Genomic DNA, 21,880 nt, shown 5'->3' with positions numbered 1-21,880 from the left:
ATACTTAGTCCAGGCTAAAGATGTTAACTAAATGATCTAGATGAAATCTAAACTTTGACCAGGAGTCCTATACAACCGAATAGTGCAAGTTATTTTTTGGGCATCCACAGTATTACCTTACATACTGTTCTTTTTTTTTTCTACACAGCTGTAATGCTTTACTGTATATGTGTATGTGTGTCTATACATACATACATACATACATACATATATATATATATATATTTTCTTTATTGCTGCTACACTGTCAATTTTTTCTTGGTAAAAAAATAAGGCATGTATATATGTATCTGGGAGATCTTGAGATATAAAGTTAATCCATGTAAAATGGAAGTTATTAAAATTAACTATATACCCTCCACTAGACATGTTCCAATACAGTTAACATAATTAGAAATTACTTGCAACTTTAGGACAAATATATAGACATACATACATGCACACAGCTGAAAGAAGTCAAATGAACAAATTCATTCAAGACAGAGTTTCTTATTCTGATTTTAATAAGTAAGGACAATTACATGCATATATTTATTCACAAACAACGTTTTGTTTCATAAAACATTAATCCAATTTCTAAATTAGAAAAAAGACATGTATGTTTAATTTAAAAGTAGAGCACAGTAAGCATCAATCCCTGAAAACCCCAAGATATACAGTATCTTAGCATCTCCAACAAAAGACATGAAATAGATCATGAAACTACTGCCCTGCTTTGAATTCAGGAATATATAATGATTATGTCCGGAGTTCCTGAACTACTTTTATGTTTCAGTAAACAAAGGCACAAATAAATGCAATCTGTTTAGATTACTAGTGTAATATGAACCTACAATAGGTTTTATGATAGCCTTAGTTCCACTCTCTCCAGAAAGAATGCTGTTACCAAATAAGACATGACATTACGCTTCCATTAAATTTTCATAAAATTAAAATAACTGGACTGCATAGGTTAAAACTTAATGGCTACACCAAAAGCTTAATGGATTAAGCAGGAATATAGTCTAACCAATATGTATTATAAGTAAATGCATCAATTTAGACATGTCCTATCAAAGTATACTGTATATTAAAAACTATTGGCTAGAGAGATTTGAGGTAGGTGATAGTTTACTGTGTCTGTCTAAAATGTGAGCACTGACAATGTTAATAAAGCATATGTGAAAGTTATGTACTTAGCATAATGACAGATCTGGATGGTCCTAGGCCAGCTTCTGCAAACTGTAGGACTTGTACTTCAGGTTCAATTCAACCTGGCACCAAAAACTTTTCCCAGACTATAACTCCTTACATCCTCCCACAATGCACCTCACTCCTCCTTTTCATCAGACAATGTTGTTGTTGTTCTTTCGGCTTTTCCCGGTTAGGGGTCGCCACAGCGGACCTCCGGTCCATTAATGATTGGCAGTAGATTTTTACGGTGCTGAGGTGCCAGCTCGAAGCCCAACCTTCAACGAAGGTACTCCCATTCTAAGCATGTCTTTCGAACGTCAGTCGACCATGGGGAGGACATGCAGACTCCATACAGAAGGCACTCCAGCCGAGAATCGAACGGGAGAACGGCTTGCTGTGAGGTGACAATGGTACCACTGCACCATCACGGCTTTTTCAGACAACAATAAACCTAAATCCAAGAATTCCTTTGTTAAACCTCCTCTAGGCCTTTAGAATAGGCACAAAGGTATGGTACTTAAAAAGGATGGAGTATGACCATCCAGATTTATTATTATGGGAAGTACCTAACTTTTATGTCTAGGACAATCTAGTCCAACTTCTAGGTTAGAGTCCCCAGCTCAGTTTTTAATATGGTCTCATGAAAGTAACCCACACAATATTGAGGCTCCAAAGGAGAGGTGTTCCATCTTGATCATGTCCAGCTTGTTTTTGGCAAAAGCATGCAATGCAATGCTGGCAAAGGTGGCTACCAGCATAGCCACAACAGTGCAGTCACTGTCAACTGACCTGGATGTGGTTTTGCTATATTTTCCATAAAATCTGATGCATTCTTTGAGCCATCTTGCCAAACTGACCATAAAAACCTTCTGTCCTAGTTTACAGTCTAGGTATAAGAAATATAACTGTTTACCTTTCTTAAAGGATTTTGTTCTTTGCAGGTAAAATTTCAACTGTCTATTGGCATTTGAACAGTGACGAAAACACTTGGTTTTAATCAAACAACTTGGAAAGAAATATGAAAGCTATGTGCTTGCCATTATGCTACATCCATGCTGCCTTGTTCTGTCCATCTTAACTGCTGGGTAAATCTGATCCGACACCAGCAACATTCAGACTTTCGGCTTCAGAGCTCATGCGCCTCTTCCCAACCCACAACTTTCTGCCACCCTCTCAGTTCCCAAGATCAATTTTGCCTACCTATAGCAATAGCTTCTCTGATATTATACCAGGAGAAAAAGGTCTGAAATGACAATGAAACAGTTCCACATGGTACGCAACACAAGACTCCAGACAGGTCCAATACTGTCAATCAAGAACCCAGATTAGTGACAATTTGGTAGGGGTTGGAGGGAGAGAAAGTTGAGATGGATGGATGGAAGACCATAAGAATCTACCATTATGACAAACACATAATTTTTGTATCTGATGCTCTTTCTTCCTTCCGTCTCAGCTACTGGGATGCAGTCTCCAGCTATTACAAACTCTGGGAGGACTTATGTAAAGATATTCTATTATTCTAAAGGAAGGTTAAGTCAAATTAAGCCCTAGACCTAGACTGCAGGACCAGCTTGTAATTATATAAATGTGTGCACTGTAAACCAAGAAGACTAAGCATAGATATCAATAGGAACCCTAGGGAAGAAATGTGTACAGGCTGCCACATCCCTAGCTGAATGAGCTTTAGATTTATGAGACAGTGACTTTCTCTTGGTTCTATTAACAAACATAATGCAGTCGGACATCTACCTCAACAGTGTGAACTTGGAAATAGTTCACAGTTTAGCTTTACAAAAGGAAACAAAAGTTGGCTTGATGTCCTGAAATCCTAAACTTGTAAACAGAAGGGTAATTAATGATGAACATCCAACAAATTTAGGAGATATTCCCCTTTTTTGAGCAACTGGGAAAGAAAACCAGGAGATTAAAAGCATGATACAAAGCAAAGTCAGAGGCAATTTTGAAAGGGGAGTTAGGACTCTTCCAGACAGAAACTCTTATCTTTGTGAAAGATCAAATAAGGTGGTTTAAAAAACAAAGTTTGTAGGTCACAGATCCTCCTTGCCAAGGTACCCACAGCCAGGAAAATAATTTTTCAAGTTAAAGCCTATATTAAGATAGTAATATCCCAAGGAGGGACCAGATTCACTAGAGAAGGACGGAGGAGAATAGTATCATCCAAAAAGGCCTTAGTTTTAATGAGGCAATAGGAGTATGATCTTTATTAAAGTACAGTTTTGTACCTACCATAAATGTAGATGTTCGAAGATCCACATTGCTGCAGTCATAACCTGTGGGGTAGTCCGCTGTCCTCGGTCGGCCCGAATACCAAAGTGTTAGGCTGGCGTCGGTCATGGTCGCTTAGATCTGACGTCAGTACGCCGTGGTACTAAAGCGCATGACCGACGCCATATCCTCAGTCTTTCTTGCCCCAGATGTCAGAAGGCCCTAAAAAGAAAGGCCATAGCCAAAAAACATCCAACCACCCATGTACAAACCATATCTACAACCCAAACCACACAACCACCTCAAACTACAGTGGGGAAGGAGGGAGGGAAAATTGGACTGCAGCAATGTGGATCTTCGAACATCTACATTTATGGTAGGTACAAAACTGTACTATGTTCTTCATCTCACATTGCTGCAGTCATAACCTGTGGGTAGAATCCCAAAGCAAAGGGAAAGGGAGGTTGGCAAAATCATAAAGCATTGGGAGCTGCTAACATGCCCTGCAAAACTGCAGTGGCAAACCCAGCCCTAGATTTGGAATAAAGAGGGAGATGATAATGTTTAGAAAAGGTGTGCACTGAACTCCAAGTAGCTGCCTCCAACATTTCTTTAGTAGCTACGCCCCTCAGAAAAGCAGTAGAATAGGCAGTAGCCCTAGTGGAATGAGGTCTGATTCCAGCCGGAATCTCCTTACCATGATGAGAATAACAAAAAGCAATACAATGACCAATCCACTTAGAAATAGTTTGTTTAGAAACAGGTTTCCCCTGAGTACCCAAAGCAAAAGAAACAAACAACTGTTGAGACTGCCTGAACCCTTTAGTTCTGCTCAAATAATAACGCAACTGCCTGTGAATATCCAAAGAATGCAAAATCTTTTCCCCTTTATTTTGGGGATCAGCATAAAAAGTAGGCAGATGAATAGACTGGTTCAAGGCCACATTTGAGACCACTTTAGGCATGAAGGTAGGGTTAGTTCGCAAAGAGACCCTGTCCTTATGAAATATTAGGAAGGGTTCAACTGCCATTAGAGCCTGTAATTCAGATACCCTTCTAGCAGACGTAATGGCCAACAAAAAAGCTGTCTTCCAAGACAAAAACTTCAACTCAGCTGTAGCTGCAGGTTCAAAAGGAGGTAAAGTGAGTTTCTCCAACACAAAATTGAGATCCCAGGAAGGAGTAGGAGCTCTACGTGGGGGTCTTATGTTCTTTGCCCCTCTAAGAAATTGCTTGAACAAAGGATGAGAGAATAAAGGTGGGTCACAGTCATAGTGAGCAGAAATGGCTGCAGCATGAACTTTTACAGAGGAGAAAGACAAACCTTTGTCTAATAGTTCTGTAGGATACTGAAGTGAAACACTCAAATTAGGTACTGAAACATCAAAGCACTTTGCTTTGCTCCAAAGAAAAAATCTCCTCCATTTATCAGCATAAACCTTCCTTGTACTAGGCCGCCTGGCCTCCAAAATAGCATTCAAAACTTGTTGAGGAAGCTGCGACCCTCCAGGGTCTAGAACAGAATATGCCAGGCTGTCAGATGCAGGGACTGTATCCTGACATTGAGGAAATGATTGCCTGCCTGGGACAAAAGGTGTGGACTTGATGGCAAAGGCCAAGGAGGCTCCTGTACTAAACTCCTCAGTAGAGGGTACCAGTGCTGACGTGGCCAATCTGGAGCTATAAGAATCATGGAGGGCTTGTCCCGTCTGACCTTCAAGAGCACCTTGGGCAGAAGAGGAGGAAAGGCGTAGACGTGAAGATTGTTCCAACTGAATGATAGAGCATCCACTTTCCAAGCTTTTGGATGAAACATCTTTGTGCAAAACTTTGGTAGCTGGAAATTTAGAGGAGAAGCGAACAGATCTATGTCTGGAGTCCCCCAAATCACTGTCAACTGTCGAAATACATGAGGATCCAGTTTCCACTCGAGGGGATCCACCATCTGTCTGCTCAAAACATCCGCTAAGGAGTTCTGTGCTCCTGGCAGAAACCTTGCTTGAAGAGTGAGGTGCAGACTGAGAGCCGTCTCCCACAAAATCATAGCTTGCCTGCAAAGTGGGTACGAATGGGTTCCCCCTTGCTTGTTGATGTACCACATGACAGTTGTGTTGTCTGTTTGAATCAACACTTGTCCTGGGTGTAGTAGATCCTTGAAGGCCATCAATGCAAATTGGACTGCTAACATCTCCTTCATGTTGATATGCAAATGTTGAAGTCTGGCAGGCCACGTGTCTTGAACCCATTTTCCATTGAGGTGTGCTCCCCAAGCCTTGTCCGAGGCATCTGTCGTTAAGATCTGACTCGCCTCTGGTCGGGTCACAGAGAGTCCCTTGTTTAGGTGACATTCCTGAGCCCACCACAAAAATTCCTTTTGAATGCAAGGTATTATCTGAATGACAGTGTCCAAATCGTGGCAGTGTTGAGTCCATACACTCTTGAGATACCATTGTAACTTCCTCACATGCAGTTTGGCATTGGGAAGCACCAGAATACAAGATGCCATGAACCCCAAGGCTTGAAGGACTGTCCTTGCAGTCAGCCTGGACAGGTGAGACAATTGTTGGAAGTAAAGGGAAAGATTTCTTTGCTTGTCCGGGGTCAAAAGCCATCTGAGAGGCTGTATTCAGTCTCACACCCAGAAAGCACATGTCCTGAGAGGGTACTAGACTGGACTTTATTTCGCTTCACAGAATACCCTAGGCACCTTAACACTGCCATAACATACTGAAGATGGTGAAGTAGCTTGTCTTTGTCTTGAGCAAGAATCAGGCAATCGTCCAAGTAAGGATAAATTTGTATTCCTCTTAACCTGAAGAAGGCTATCACCGGAGCCAGAACCTTTGTGAATACCCTGGGCGCAGTAGATAAGCCACAGGGCAATGCAGAGAACTGATAATGTAAAGTCCCAGCCCGAAAACGCAAGAATCTCCTGCAGCTTGGCCTGATAGGAATATGAAGATAAGCCTCCTTGAGATCCAGAGTTAACATCCAGTGATCTTTGCCCAGCATAGGTAGAAGTTGTTGCAAAGTCAACATTTTGAATTTTGGAATGTCCAGGTATGTGTTGAGAATAGACAAATCCAGAATTGGCCTCCAAGTGTCTCCCTTCTTTGGGACAAGAAACAGGCGAGAATAAAATCCTAGGCCCACCTCTAATGGAGGAACCTGCTGGATAGCTCCCAGGAACCTGCTGGATAGCTCCCATTTGAAGAAGTAAAGAAATCTGCTTGTGAGCCTCTGCCTTTTGCTGAGGAGGAACGTCTGGCATGCCTTTGAAAGGGGGCAATGTGTGGAAATAAAACTTGTAGCCTCGGTTTATAATGTCCAACACCCATTTGTCCTGGGTGACTAAAAGCCAATTTTGCCTGAAAAGTGCCAACTTTCCCCCTAGAGGAGCTGCCAGACAAGAAGGATCGGGCAACTGAAGATGCAGGTCATTGGGTCTGTTTACGAAAGGACTGGCCCCTGCCCTCACCATCAGACTGCGCAGGGGAACTCCACGTCCTAGGCCTAAAAGAACCCTGTGCATGAGCTCTGCCCCTACCACGTCTAGATCTGCCCCTAGACTGTAAATCAGAAGAAGGGTAAGCCCATCCCTTAGTAGGCCAATTTCTGCTAAACTTAGGGGGCTGCACTTGTAAGAAATCTTTAACAGTCTGCATAGACTTAGCTTTGTCCTCCATTTTCTTCAAGACTGACTCCACAGGAGAACCAAACAAAACTTCAGACTGAAGGGGAGCATCCAAAATTCGAGCTTTAACATGCTCTGACAAGTTCTGATCCTTAAGCCAAGCGTGCCTACGAATAACTGATCCAGTGGCAGCCACCCTAGAAGAGGCCTGCAAAGCATCAAAACCACACTGCAACGAATGCTTACCCACCTGATCAGAGGCATGAACCAAATCCTGTAATTCTTTATACTCTATGCCCTCTGCTAAAGCATCCACCTTAGATTTCAATTGACTAAGAAGAAAATTCTGGTATTTCAGCATATGAAACTGGCAATTTAAAGCTCTCATTGCAAGAGTGGAAGAGGTGTACACTTTTTTACCCCACCTATCCAAAGCTCTAGAGTCCTTATCCATAGGAACTGGATTCTTTACAACAGAAGCCCTGACACCCTTAGGTCCCTGGCTAATAGTTTCAGGGTCCACCCTAGAGCTTTTATACAAATATTTATGAGCCTCTGGCACCCTGTAATACCTGTCTGGCTTAACTGGGGCAGGAGGCAAAGAGTCTGGATTAAGTGAAGCCTCAGAGAAAACATCCTGTACAACATCTAAAACCGGAGGTATAGCCAAGGGCCTATGTTGTGGTAAAAACAAGAATTCCCTAAGCCTCTTTCGGGAATCTGAGAAATCCTGACCTTCCCATTTAAAATGCTCCCTCATAGAATGCAGGGTTTCTGAAAAGAAAAATCCTCTGGAGGGGAAGCAGAGGGACTAGAATCCTCTCGCGCCAGAATCAGAATAAGGGGGAAAATCCTGAATGTCTTCAGCCGAAGACTCTGAATAATCTGAAGAATGTTCCAATCCTTCCACCTCTGGCTCCACCCTAGGCCTCTTATCTGGAGGGGGCATAGAACCTCTAATCAAGGTAATTAAATCTTCTGCCATTTTAAGCATGTGTTTTTTAGGCACAGAACCTGCAGAACTAGGACTGACGCCAGAGGAAGACAAACCAGGCCTGGCCTTTGAAGGTACCCTAGAGACAGAGGGAGAAGGCCTAACCACCTTATGCAAAGAAGGGAGCACAACAACCTGAGAGGCCCCCTCAGCCTGACCTGACTCCTGAGAGGCCACATCTAGCAAAACTAAAGGTTCCCCCTGAGACTCAACTGAAACCTCGGCCGGATCCACAGACTCCACCGTGGTCTCTAAAGAACCGGCGTCCGGAACGGACAACTCATCCTGCCTGGATTTCAAAGATTTCTCCTTGCGCTTCTTCGCGATAGCGGGCGTCGGAGGATCCGACGGCATATTATAATTACACCGCCATCAAGACAAGCCTAGCACAATCTAACCTACGCTTAATAGTGCGCTTATTAAATTTAGCACAAAAGCGACACCCGACTACGTCATGCTCAGGCCCCAAACAAGGAATACAAAGAGAGTGGTAATCCCTATGAGGTATCTGTTTCCCACAAGAAATACAATTATTCACTTTTTCTGACATCTGGATTTAACTGAGGCAAGAAAAGACAAAAATATTCCCCAACGGGGTACTTAGCCCAACTTGGTCTTCGGTCTGAAACTCAGAATACGAAAATTTCAGGACGCCGAACGGCACTTGCAAACGCTGCTTCTGCTTCGGACCATGCGGCAAGAAAGACAGAGGATATGACGTCGGTCATGCGCTTTAGTACCACGGCGTACTGACGTCAGATCTAAGCGACCATGACCGACGCCAGCCTAACACTTTGGTATTCGGGCCGACCGAGGACAGCGGACTACCCCACAGGTTATGACTGCAGCAATGTGAGATGAAGAACATCATGAAAATTCAAGACAGCTGTCAGCTGAACTTTGACGGTGGAGTAGCTAGTTTCTACATGAAAAATATTTGCTAGAAAATCTAGAATCAAAGCCAAAAAAGCTGAGAAATGGTCTAGACTTTTAGCAGTTGCCCAGATAAAAAATCTCTTCCACTTGCTTCTATACAGTTTCCTGACGTAAGGTTTTTGAGATGATAACATAGACTTCATCAGAATACTTAATCTCAAAAATCTACTCATTTAAATACTCTAATTCATTACAACATGTGATGAAATTCATCCAATGAAACCCAGCTGATCCTGACATCAATAAATAATTAAAAACCTACATAAGAAATACTAACATCAACCCCTCTATAACATTTAAAACACAACTAATCACATAATATAAAGAATAAAGATACTTGATAAGCATATACTAAAAAATTGTTCCCATGTTTTTACACCAAAAAAATAATATACATAAAACATTGGTCAAACTTTGTATGAGAGCAATTTTAGATAACTAGTAAAAGTAATACCATCATTATGGCCTGGTTTACATAAAGCATTTAATCTAACTTGCCAACATAACTCTCTAAAATCTAAAACATCCTCCCATGGACCACCTCTTGGGTCTTGAGATACTTTATCAATGACTGTAAATTTAAAATGATGTGATGGGAAGTTCACAATATGCCTATATAAGGCACTATTCATACTTTTATTTTTAATATCTCTAGCATGCTCATACATGCATTACTTTAATTTCCTCTTAGTTTTACCTATATAAAAGCATGCACATGCCTCACACAGTGCAACATAAACAACCCATAATGTACCACATGTATATTTGCCCCTTATTTTTATAAAGGTATTATTAATGACAACTTGATCAATCTGTTTAACCAGTGGGCATTGTGGACAAAAGCCACACTTTTTCATCCCCATGAAACATTTATATGTACTATTTTCATGTTTACCATCCAGCAACTGCTTAATGGTAGGACCCCTTCTAAACAAAATATTAGGTCTACTGCCCAATTTTTCAATTATTCCTTCAAAACCCTGAAAAACGTGCCAGTTTTTATTCAATATATTGGCTATATACTGATAGTCAGTGCTAAATTTAGTCACAGAGGAACATTTAAGATCCTTCCTACCTTCTGCCTTTTTAGTTAGTTGCTGACCCACTAATGTGGATGTATTATTACCATAACTCAATAACGGTACAATTATACCTCTCTCTCTTTTGATTCTCACTTCATTGAAAATACTCTCTATAAATTCTAATGGATATTCCCGAGAAAGAAACATATCACACAACTTATGGCACTGACTTAAAAATTGCTCATCTTTAGTGACCATGTGAGCCAATCTTACAAGCTGACCTTTCACAACACCTTTCTTGATGTGCAAAGGGTGACTGCTGTCAAAGTGCAGCAAACCATTACTATATGTTGGTTTTCTGTACAAGTCACTTACAAATTGTGTACTTTCTTTTCTTATTGTCACATCTAAATAGTTGATACTATTATTATTGTAGGTGTAAGTAAATTTAAAAAAAATCTGTTGTACTATTAATATAATCAAAGTCCTTAATTTCAGTCTCGTCTCCTTTCCATAAAAAAAATAAATAAATGATCAATATAACGTAAATAAATAATCCATCTGTCAATAAAAGCAGCATTCAATAAATATTTTCTTTCCCACATTAACATTACTATATTTGCAAAAACATGGGGCGCATATAGCCCCCATAGCAACCCCTGTTTTTTGTAGGAAATACTGACCTTCAAAAAAGATAAAGTTATTCTTGAGCATTACTTCCATCATTGTAACAAGAATAATTACCTGGTTATTTGTAAAACATGAACTATCATATAAAAATTCTTCAAACCACTCTATTCCTATGTCATGTGGAATTGAACTATATAAACCCACCACATCAACTGTTAAAAAGATTACATCTTTGTCACTTTTCAGGCCAATAAACCTAGTCAAAAAATGCAACAAATCAATACATACATGTTCTTCCTTTTTAAGAACCTCCTTTAAGGTATAATCTATGTATTTACCCATAAATTCTGTTTTTGATCCAATGGCTCTAACAATAAGCCTCATGGGGGGATCAAAATTGTCTTTATGTATCTTTGGTATACCGAAGATACATGGGACCTTTGGAAACTTTACCTGTAGAAAATCTAGAAGCCTACCATCTATCATGTCCTGATCCTGCATGTCTTGTAAAATTAGATCTATCTTATGGTAAGAAACATTCAAAAACCTTATTGACACTTCTTCATAAACTGTATCATCCAAAAGTAACACATTTATTCTGTTCACATAGTCTTGTTTAGACATTAGGACCACATCCCCACCTTTGTTGTATTGTTATTAACTAGTTTATGAAGTAAGTCTCTCTCACTATTTGATAAATTGTGTAAAATATTGTCCTTACCAACTAAAATGGTGTTGAAATCAAAGTCACATATCTTCTCAAATACTGTTAAACAATGCACTAAAGGGGGGTTAAATAAACTTTTTTTGTGCAAAGAAGCATTAATAGTATTGTCGATCTTATTGTCAAACATTAATCGAAAGTTCAAGTTTCTCAAAAACATTTTTAAATCTAGAATCACTTCTACTAAGTCAGCATGTTTAGTCAACACGAAATTCAGGCCTTTACTAAATAAATTAGCTATACTTTTATCATAAAACTGTGTTGTAAAATTAAAAACTGTAAAGTCACCTTTATCGTTTGATATTTCAAAAACATGTTCATTGTTGTACCAAGAAGTAACCAATTCATCTCCGCTCTTCATGAGCGTACTATCAATTGACACTGCGCTCTCGTTTGTCTGTATCTCAGTACCATGTGAACCTCCACTGTTTACTGATAATTCCAATTCACTTATTGCCTGCTCTGCTGGAATTGTTGGTTTTGATGAGATTGTTGATCTTGGTGCCTCCGACCCTGGAAATATCGCGGTGGCCTGTAATTCGCTTGTCACACCTGGTTTTGTAACCTCATCGATCTCCTCGGAATGTCCCGCCCAAAAGGGGCTTGTTCAGCTCTTGTAATTCCACCCCTACTCTCCTCATCACCGGCATCTTCCGTAGTATGTTCTGAATGGGAAGAAAATTGAGGAGGTTTAGAGTAGGCTAACCCTGCCGCATATGCTTTAATGTCCCTAATGAGCTTCTTCTCCTTCCGATTTTGAATTTCCATAGCGGTTTTGTCAACTCGATCAAAAATGTACTTGCATTGGGACACACTATGTTCAAATAACAAGTCATTACAGAGAATTCTATCTAATTCCTGTAATTCTTTTTGTACAGTCTCAATGTTATTTAAATTATGCTTAATTAAAATGTCCAATAATTCCATACCTTGTCTATCAAAACGTGCAATAAGTTCTGCATATAAGGGTGAATTGTGAACAAGTCCTGTTGGATATTTCCAATGTCCAAGGCCCTTCGGCACTACCTTGTTCTTAATACAGTCTAGAAAGTATGCATTTTCCAAATGGAGCTTCCTGCATTTATTTAATTTGCTTTCAAACAAGTTAAAAGACTGCTGAAATGTGCAAGAACCATGACTGTTATTGCTCACGCTTGCTTCCAAAACGGAAATCTTTATGTAACCAGCTTGTTAAATTCAGCCTTGCCGTTGGTAGAACTTGCACATTCTGTTGCAAATTAGTGGCCATCCTAATGCCTGGCTCCGATACATTGTTAGTAGGCATAATACCTTCGTGTCTAGTTCCATTAGATGTATCTTTTGAGATTTCTTGTATCAGCTGGGTTAAGACTCCAATTTTTCAACTAGGTTGTCTCCCAAAGTGATAGTATGCTGGGAGGTGTCCATGTCCCAAACCGGCAACTGCTACTGACCAAAAAGAACTTAGAACCAAACACAAACTTGGAACAAAAGCACCAGTTTCTAACATGAAACACCTTTCCAACGTCAAAAAAAAAAACACTTTTAAGTTTGTGAACACAGGTTTATTTAGCACTTTCATCAGTTTATAACATAGACTTGATCAGAATACTTCATCTCAAAAATCTACTCATTCAAATACTCTAATTCATTACAACATGTGATGAAATTCATCCAATGAAACCCAGCTGATCCCGACATCAATAAATATTTAAAAACCTACATAAGAAATACTAACATCAACCCCTCTACAACATTTAAAACACAACTAATCACATAATAAAAAGAATAAAGATACTTGATAAGCATACACTAAAATTGTTACCATCTTTTTACAGCAAAAAAATAATATACATAAAACATTAGTCAAACTTTGTATGAGCACAATTTTAGATAACTAGTAAAACTAATACCATCATTAAGACCTGGTTCTAACTTGCCAACATAACTCTCTAAAATCTAAAACATCCTCCCATGGACCACCTCTAGGGTCTTGAGATACTTTATCAATGACTGTAAATTTAAAACCATGTGATGGGAAGTTCACAATATGCCTATATAAGGCACTATTCATACTTTTATTTTTAATATCTCTAGCATGCTCATACATACGTTACTTTAATGTCCTCTTAGTTTTACCTATATAAAAGCATGCGCATGCGTCACACACTGCAACATAACCTACCCCTAATGTATCACATGTATATTTGCCCCTTATTTTTATAAAGGTATTAATTATGACAACTTGATCAATCTGTTTAACCAGTTGGCATTGTGGACAAAAGCCACACTTTTTCATCCCCATGAAACATTTATATGTACTATTTTCATGTTTACCATCCAGCAACTGCTTAATGGTAGAACCCCTTCTAAACACAATATTAGGTCTACTGCCCAATTTTTCAATTATTCCTTCAAAACCCTGAAAGAATGTGCCAGTTTTTATTCAATATATTGGCTATATACTGATATTCAGTACTAAATTTAGTCACAAAGGAACATTTAAAATCCTTCCTACCTTCTGCCTTTTTAGTGGGCTGCTGACCCACTAATGTGGATGTATTATTACCATAACTCAATAACGGAACAATTATACCTCTCTCTCTTTTGATTCTCACTTCATTGAAAATACTCTCTATAAATTCTAATGGATATTCCCGAGAAAGAAACATATCACACAACTTATGGCACTGATTTAAAAAATTGCTCATCTTTAGTGTCCATGCGAGCCAATCTTACAAGCTGACCTTTCACAACACCTTTCTTGACGTGCAAAGGGTGATTGCTGTCAAAGTGCAGCAAACCATTACTATATGTTGTTTTTCTACACAAGTCACTTTCAAATTGTGTACTTTCTTTTCTTATTGTCACATCTAAATAGTTGATGCTATTATTACTGTAGGTGCAAGTAAATTTAAAAAAATCTGGTTTGCTGCACTTTGACAACATTCACCCTTTGCACGTCAAGAAAGGTGTTGTGAAAGGTCAACTTGTAAGATTGGCTCGCATGGTCACTAAAGAGCAATTTTTAAGTCAGTGCCATAAGTTGTGTGATACGTTTCTTTCTCGGGAATATCCATTATAATTTATAGAGAGTTTTTTCAATTAAGTGAGAATCAAAAGAGAGAGAGGTATAATTGTACCGTTATTGAGTTATGGTAATAATACATCCACATTAGTGGGTCAGCAACTAACTAAAAAGGCAGAAGGTATGAAGGATTTTAAATGTTCCTTTGTGACTAAATTTAGCACTATCAGAATATAGCCAATATATTGAATAAAAACTGGCACATTTTTTCAGGGTTTTGAAGGAATAATTGAAAAATTGGGCAGTAGACCTAATATTGTGTTTAGAACGGGTCCTACCATTAAACAATTGATGGATGGTAAACATGAAAATAATACATATAAATGTTTCATGGGGATGAAAAAGTGTGGCTTTTGTCCACAATGCCCACTGGTTAAACAGATTGATCAAGTTGTCCTCAATAATACCTTTATAAACATAAGTGGCAAATATACATGTGATACATTAGGGGTGATTTATGTTGCACTGTGTGAGGCATGTGCATGCTTTTGTATAAGTAAAACTAAGAAGAAATTTAAGGAACGCATGTATCAGCATGATAGAGATATTAAAAATAAAAGTATGAATAGTGCCTTATATAGGCATATTGTGAACTTCCCATCACATGGTTTTAAATTTACAGTCATTGATAAAGTATCTCAAAAGACCCTAGAGGTGGGCCCATGGGAGGATGTTTTAGATTTTAGAGAGTTATGCTGGCAAGTTAGATTAAATGCTTTATGTAAACCAGGCCTTAATGATGGTATTAGTTTTACTAGTTATCTAAAATTGCGCTCATACAAAGTTTGACTAATGTTTTATGTATATTATTTTTTTGGTGTAAAAAGATGGTAACAATTTTTTAGTACATGCTTATCAAGTATCTTTATTCTTTATATTATGTGATTAGTTGTGTTTTAAATGTTATAGGGGGGGTTGATGTTAGTATTTCTTATGTAGGTTTTTAAATATTTATTGATGTCAGGATCAGCTGGGTTTCATTGGATGAATTTCATCACATTGTAATGAATTAGAGTATTTAAATGAGTAGATTTTTGAGATGAAGTATTCCGATGAAGTCTATGTTATAAACTGACGAAAGCTTTAAATAAATCTGTGTTCACAAACTTGAAAGTGTTTTTTTGACGTTGGAAAGGTGTTTCACGTTTGAATCTGGTGCTTTTGTTCCAAGTTTGTATTTGGTTCTAAGTTGCTTTTGAGATGATGACAAGATGCGAATCAAAGACAAAATCCTGGAATTAAAGGCCATCACTGGAAGTGGAAGAACCACAGGATCAGCTTCAGGTATATGATGTCTGGGTAAGGCTTGCCAGACAAGTGAGATATCAAAATCTGGATGAGGGTCCGGTACCCAGGGAGGATAAACCATTATGACAATGTAGTCATCTTCCATCTGTCTCATCTACTGGGTACAATATATGTTGTGGGCCAGAAGGGGGCAATTAGATAACTTCTGCATTGCGCCTGGCTGCTTTCTGCAGGAAATAGTTGTGTAAAATCTTACCATAACCACAGATGTCCTTCTCTTCCATGCTGCAGTATTCATATCATGAGAGATTCCCCGCCTAGGTGACCCGAACTTCCAGCCATTATACAAAAGAGAAACTACACCAAGGTATGTGCAATGTCGTACATAAGCCAACAGCCAATGTAGGCCATAAAAGTGAAGTCCGCACATGCCATCCTCAGAAATGAAATACCCAAGTCAGAACATCAGTCCAAGTATAAAAGTAGAGGCAAAATATCATCCATAGAAAACACAAGAACCAAGGGGGAAGAAGGGTGGGATAGAATACTGCAACATGGAAGAGAAGGACATCTATAGTTATGGTAAGATTTTATACAACTATTCTAAGTCCTCCTATTACTATGTTGCAGTATTCATAACATGAGGGAGAATACCAAAGCTCATGTAAGGGAAAGGGAGGTTGGAAAAGAGTAATGCTACAGAAATCCATGCAGGATTGCCCTGGCAAAGCCAGCTCTGGATCTGGAAATAGTATCTAGCTTGTAATGTTTGGTGTAAGTGCAGACGAAGACCATGCAGCTGCCTCCGGAATATTAGCAGTGTCCAATCCCTTGAAAAAGGCCCCAGAAGAAACAACAGCCCTAGTGGAATGAACTTTCACTGAGGAAGAAAGGACTTCACCATGGAAGTCATAACAGAAAGAAATGGCCTTAGAAATCCATGAAGAAATAGTCTGCTTTGACACAAGCTTTCCCAATGCCCTGGGGCAAAAGGAAACAAAACGTTGTTCTGATTTCCTAAAGGACTTTGTTTTATCTAGGTAAAATCTAAGTTGCCTATGCACATCCCAGGTATGTAACACTCTTTCACTAGAATTCTGTAAGGAAGGAAGAAAAGGTACGTTAATTAATAGATTGATTAAGGGACAAATCATTAACCACCTTGGGCATGAAGGAGGGGTTAAGTACGTAGATAAACCCTATCCTTGTGGAAAATGAGCAAAGGTTGACAGACCATTAACGCTTGAAGTTCAGAAACTCTTCTTGCAGAAGTGATGGCCACCAGTAGGCCAGTCTTCCAAGTAAAATGCTTAAGGGAAGCTGTGATAGCAGGCTCAAAAGGTGCCCGAGTAAGGTTTACCTGTACAAAATTCAAATCCTAGGGTGGAGATACAGGTTTCCTAGGAGGTCTGATATGAAGGACGCCTTCAATGAAAAGCTTAACCTCTAGCCTAGAGGCTAATGAAGGGGATAGAAGCATACATGCAAAAATGGCTGATAAGTGGGCTTTAAAAGAAGAATAAGCCAATCCATGAAAGAAGAGATTGAGAGAGGTACTGGGAAAGAGAAATATAAGCAAGACTGGGCAGGTAGTTACAGACTACCTGTTTCATCAGGAAAGGGGGACTTTTGAGCAGTAGCAGGCTGTCCCCTAGAATAGCTCTGTCTGCGTGTCCCTTTCTTGGCAGTGGAAGGACGGGTATAGGCTGAAGAGACTGCATTTTTTTTTTTGCAGAGGAAGAAAAGCCATCATGAGGTTTGTCCTAATCCTGCTTCCCAGGCAGACCTGATCCTAAAAAGGACTGAGAGAAGATTTTTTTGTAGTTGACAGTGAACACCAGGCTTTGAAGCAAACATGGCTGCGTGAAGACTCTCCAGCAGTATATCTGGATGAGTTGCTTGAACGAGCAAGTCATCCAGGTAAGGGTAAATAATTATTCCCTGAAGTGTCCAAAAGGCAGTGACAGGAGCCAAGCATTTTATGAATACCCTTGTGGCCATATAGAGTCCAAAGGGCAAAGCACGAAACTGAAAATGAGATGACTGAAACCAACAAAGAGACTGCTATCAGACGAACAAGAGAAGATGGCATTCAGACTGCGGCAGAGAAGTTCTGAAGATGGTACGTGCGGAGGTCACTTTTATGGCTTACTTTGAGGGGAGTCGGAGAATAAGCATGAAAGAGACCACACTGCCAAGTGTGGATTAGAGTGTCCTTCAGGGACTGCCCCTCCTGGGGAATCAGGGCAAAAAAATTGCAGTTTTTGGTGCTGGTTGGAACAGCAGTTTACAGCAGAGCTTGCTCAAGCAGTTGAAAATCAAGGAAGCTACTATTCAACTGAAAGACCACTTGTGTTGTAGAAGAATGGGCCTGCTCAACTTGTCTGCTAACATATGGATCTTCACTGCACTCAAAAAGAGCAAGACAATGCCCACTGCCAAACCCTCATGGCCTCCACTGAGCAGGTTCCTCCTTGGTTTGCCGATATACCAGACCACTGACATACTACCTGTCTGAACAGCGATCACAACCAGGGGTAGCATGTCCTGGAACGCCAGCAACTCTAGAACTGGTCTCATCTCCAGAATATTGATGTGAAGACTGAACTCTGTCAAAGAACAAGTGCCAGTCTTTTCCTTGCAATGCCCAATTCCACCACAGAAGGGAAGCATTTATGGATACCACAACTGCTGGGAAAGGAAGAAACAAGGGACAATCCTGATAGACTAGAGTACAATTTAGACACCAGGGAATATGTTGTTTGCAGATCTTTGTGAATCTGACTGGAAAGTGCATAGGATGGTAAATACTAGACAACTCTAATGACAAAGTCCACTGTAACAACCTCATGTGGAATTGCATGTGAGACACAAGGATAACGGATGCTGCCATAGAGCTCAAAAGACAAAGGATGCATCTGATCAAAGGATTTTGGTGGGACAGAGCCAAGTAGGCTTGCTCAGTCAGAGTGACTAATCTTGATTGTGAAAGTCTGGCCATCTCCAAGGCGGTTTCCAGGTGGTATCCCATGAATTCTATGGTCTAGACAGGTGTTAAATTGTATTCCTCCAGGCTGACTCATCACTAGGTGCAAGCATAATTGGAGCAAGAAGTATCTAGTTTGAAATAGCAGACCCGATCTCTTTTGGTAGCAGTAATGAGACAATCATCTTGATATGAAAACACCCAGAACTCCAGCAGTCTGACAAATGCTGCAACCACTGCCATGGATTTGTTATAAACCTGAGCGGCACTGGTGAGACCAAAGGGCAGTGCTCTGAATTTAAAGCGACTAGCTCTCACCAAAAGTGAAGGAACCTCCTAGACTGCCTGGCTATTTTATGTGATAGGAGTCCTGTAGGCCCACTGAGCACATCCAATCATTCATCCTCAGAAGAGGCAACATAGAGTGAACTGTGATCATCCAGAAAGTTGTCTGTTTCAATAGCTGATTTAGATGGCTGATGTCCAAGAAGGGCCTAAGTTCCCCACTCTTCTTCAAAACCAAAAACAATCTTGAGCAGACTCCAGATCCTTGCTCATCTACTGGGGCAGCCTGGCTGACTCACGTCTAGCAGCTTTGTGATCTCTTGAGTTACTGATTTCCTCTGAGCGGGTGGAACATCGGGAAACTTCTTTTCCTGACATTTTTTAGTGAGCAGATAAAGAGGATAACACAGTCTTTGGTTACTACTCTCTGCACCCACAAATAGGGACTAATGGCCAAACGGGTGTGGAGGTGCAGAAAGAGGCCCCCTCTGACTGCCTCCAGAGTGCAGTAGTCGGGCAACCTTTCAGGAGCACTAGAAGGGCTTTCTCTGCAAATGGACCTTGAAACCCCTGATTCTGCAGACCACCTCTGCCTCTAAGGCAATGTCCACTGTTGTTCCCCGTCTGCCACATGAGGGTGTCTGACTAACTGTGCCCTGTGCAAAGCACGGAGTATGGGAAAAGGTCCTTTGAGAATGAAAAAAACAGATGTTTATGGCAGACAGACTTTTGTCATCCTGTTCACGCATGGTGAGAGTGTCTTTAACCTTGGGTCCGAAAAGGGTGAACCCATCAAATGGGGCATTTAAAAAGGACTTTTTAAATTTTCTGCAAATTGGAGATGCATCCAGGTATGTCAGTGTATGGCAATGCTGGTGTCTGCCACTCTAGATCTGCCACCTGCATGTTGGACATAAGGAAAATAGACACATTTGAAACAGTGTATGGTTGGCAACTGTGAACCCACTGTTTTGCAGGACTCTGCTGTCATGGTACCCGAGACAGACTTGGAGAGTTATTCAGTCAAGTCCTTCTGAAATCTCATTAGGTGTGCAAGATAATACAGTGCACGCGAAACAAACATCATTCAAGTGCAAGTTCACTTGCCAAATCTGTCCAAGGCCCAAAACTCCCTAGTAAGGGGTGGAAGAGGAGCTCTTCTCTGAGTTTTCTTTCTTTGTGGCCACCGCCACCAGGGTGCCATCTGCTGCAAGTCTCTTTCTGCAATGAGGCTTATTCCATGGTGAAACAACAATCCTATCACGCTTACAGGTTATGTTCTCTACTGTGTCCTTCCCTTTCCATGCCCCCTATGACAAAGTCAATCAGCTTGTCCTCCATGGCACCATCCAGGAAGTAGACTGGCCAACTCCAAAAGCCTCAAGAAATACAGATTTCTCTTGGGAAGGGGCATAAATGGATGAGCCTCTCCCTTGCAAAAAGCAATTCCGGGATGTTCCCAAAGGAGATGTCTTCTAGGAGACAGACCTTGGGGACTTCTTCATCAAAATCGGTTCCTTCAGTGACAGACTTCTTTGGGTAGTCTTAATGCGCCATTTTTGCATGACTGCTTCCTGTGTTCTTTACACAGTGGGGTGAGATCCCACAAAGAATAAGGAGCTGAAGGGAAACTCATCTCAAGCCACTGAGGCTGGCTGTCCCCAAAGGGACAGGATAATGTCAGGAAGGTACCACAGATGCCAGAGGGGATTAGGATGGAGATGAGTGATGGTGGGAAACCACTTCAATAAATAATGACAAACTCCTCACAAATGCCTCAAAGGCTGATGCCAAAGCTGGAGCCAAAGAAGTCCTCTTTAGATTTGAGGATCCAGACAAAAAACCCTCTCAATACATTGGTTCTGCTCGGCTCTGATGCAAACACCAGGGTCAAGCCATCCGGTAATGACACACCAAGTGGAAGGGAGGGGTTTCTGGGAGTGTAATGAGTTGGCAGACTAACAATTCCATGCAGACTGCTCTGTTGGAGATGCTGGGTAACCAAGGAAATTTTTTTTTTGAGCTGTGATACAGAATCAGAATTGCTTAGACACAGGCCTTGCTGAGTCTAATTATGACGGATGCCAAAAAAGCAATTACTAGAAAATGGAAATCAAAGTCTAAACCAACTTTACTAGAAGTAGCGAAAACAGTACCAGAGATAAAACAACTGTAATTAGGATCTTTAGAAAAGGGTATGAGCAAATTACACAGGAAAAAATGATAAGTGTGGGATCAATACATGCAGAGGAGGAACGAGGTTTAAAAGAAGGCAGTAACTGAACGAGCTGTGTAATGGTGGACTGACAATGACTGGATTCATTTTAAGTGATATATAAATGTTTGCAGCTACAGCTGTGACAGCATGGTCTGTAATGTATAATGTTTGCAACTGACATTGTGTTGGTATGGTTTACTTTAATTTATATAAATGTAAGACTGCCCATTGTCAAACATAATAATTTAATAAAGATGTTTTTACATAAAAAAAGGGGTGGGCGGATCTAAGAGTCTCAAAGTTGACCCTGACCCCCCCGGGGCTAGCTCTAACCTCCTGGCTATGGGATCTCCCCCGAGGTCTGATGCTGTTGGAGTCAAGTAGGTAATGAACACTGTTGAAGACATCCAGTCTACCGATACAGAAGGTCAGATCGGGGAAGAAGCAACCAAATGAGGGATGGAAGGGTTTGGCCTGCCAGTTGTAGCCTACATGGATCATTTTCAGGACCCAATTGTCTAAAACACTCTGTTGCCAAAAAGAAAAATGAAGATTCAGACTTTCTGGAAGAATTGAAAGGAATGCACATGGGGGGGGGGGGGTTCAAGGCCCTTGATATAGTTATTCTGACTTATATGACTGTTCTTTATTGGGAGGAGGGGTCAGCTTTCTTTTTGGAAAAAAGAATGAACTTGCTAAGTGTAAGGGTTCAATGTTTTAAACCAAAGAACAGAACC

The 21,880-nt window shown here is 40.4% G+C and overlaps 1 protein-coding gene across 1 annotated transcript in view; it reads right to left on the bottom strand.

The window, feature by feature from the left end:
• ADAM9 (ADAM metallopeptidase domain 9) overlaps positions 1-21,880 on the bottom strand; it is a gene marked incomplete in the record, with an annotated part of 1,887,510 nt that overhangs the window by 1,631,692 nt on the left and 233,938 nt on the right.

This window comes from Protopterus annectens, chromosome 9.part0 (genome assembly GCF_019279795.1).
Source record: "Protopterus annectens isolate FY-2018-M chromosome 9.part0, PAN1.0, whole genome shotgun sequence".
NCBI lineage: Eukaryota > Metazoa > Chordata > Ceratodontiformes > Protopteridae > Protopterus > Protopterus annectens.
Note: the sequence above shows the minus strand (reverse complement) of the source record. Positions and strands in the feature narration are given on the sequence as shown.